Below are 1557 nucleotides of genomic sequence, written 5' to 3'. Positions count from 1 at the left end.
CCTATATATATATATATATAGATATATATCTATATATATATATATATATATATATACACTGTATATACTGTATGTATTCCTTATTTTGCTGGCTTACACTTTACAATACCCGTTTTGCTTTTGTAAGCACTGCAGAGCTGTCAAATTAATACGCTTGGATAGAAACTGATAATTAGGCAGTAGCAAAATTTTTACATTATTAATATGAATGGCTATGTGAATTATGGAGGGTGGAGTGAAGACAAAGTACTGAGTATATGAAATGTAAAGTATAAATTATGCAAATAAAATTTGAATACATGCCAAATTATAAGTAGATAATAAAGTGAACTTGGTATGCCACCACATATTTAAAATTAATGTATTTCCCAAAGAGATGGCCCTTGTAGGTGACTGCGCATAACTTTACTAGCCAGGGAAATCTTTTGTACTCCCAGGTTGCAAACCAAAGCCTAATCTGAATACCGACTTCTGTTCTACCTTAAAAAGATAAGTTGGCCCCATTATTCTATAACCCTGTGCATGTATTTTCTCTCTGTGGTCCAAAACTTCAAACAGAACTAGAGTTGAAGCTTTTGTCAGTTCTTGGGGGATCCTCCGGAGTGCAAAATAGGTTGTTCTTACAAGTAAATGTATGTGCAGGAACATTTTGGTGCCTGTAAATTGAGGCACATAACAATTTTTTAATGTTTGGTGGCATGCTAGCATGACTTTAAATGGCATGTGTAATGGTTTTGTACATTATTTCTTGATTAAGTCAGCACTAAAACTATAAAAAAGTTTCTTTTTTTAAAGTTAAGTAACTGAAATCTTGCATAATAATACTTTGTATTCTCCAGCAGTGCAAGCATTAGGCTTCTTTTAGCCCCTCTCTTTGCTGTACTTTTTTTTTTTCAAGAATAGATCTAGCCACATTTTGGGTTTGGGTACTGCCCTGAGGGACATGTATCAATGAAAAAAAAACTTTAAAAAAATAAAATTTTTAAAGGAGCAGTGATTTTAACATCACTTAAAGTGATAACAAGAAAGTAGATTGCTCAATATACTGTACACTATCTGAAGGCACCTCTCCCCCTTTGGAAATACATAAATACCAAGAAAGAGTTGGGGTTTAACCCTTTCGCTGCCAAGGACGTACGGCGTACGGAGCTACATTATTAATTTGAGAAACATTTGCGCAATTATCGCAGGGCCTACAAATTTAGTATCACCAGCTTTTTATTCTACCGGGCCTGCGCTTTCAGAAAATATATGGTTTGGGGGGTCTTTTACAAACGCTAGTAACGCAGCAGTTGAAAATCAAATCAATGGGAAAAGTTGGCGGCATCTGGAGCCTCTCATCCCTGCCTGGAGCCGCTCCAGGCAGGGCTCTGTGACTCGATGGATCCCCGCTGCTGTCCCCCGCTTGTAGGGGCTGTGGCAACCGCGATAAAAAAAAATCTCCAGGGTTGAGGGGTGCGGCGGAGTTGCAAGCGTCGGCTGGCGGGGAGAAGCCACAAGTTTCAGGATGGCTGAGCGGTGAGGAGAACGGAGCCGCTGTCATCATGTCAGTTTCCG

General features: G+C 38.7%; 1 protein-coding gene across 1 annotated transcript in view; it reads left to right on the top strand.

Moving 5' to 3' along the window:
• The window catches only part of LOC108796841 (cilia- and flagella-associated protein 47-like), a 208738-nt gene that overhangs the window by 193561 nt on the left and 13620 nt on the right, over positions 1 to 1557 (top strand). The window lies entirely within an intron of this gene.

This window comes from Nanorana parkeri, unplaced genomic scaffold (genome assembly GCF_000935625.1).
Source record: "Nanorana parkeri isolate BGI_ZX_2015 unplaced genomic scaffold, ASM93562v1 scaffold1181, whole genome shotgun sequence".
NCBI classification, from domain to species: Eukaryota; Metazoa; Chordata; class Amphibia; order Anura; family Dicroglossidae; genus Nanorana; species Nanorana parkeri.
Note: the sequence above shows the minus strand (reverse complement) of the source record. Positions and strands in the feature narration are given on the sequence as shown.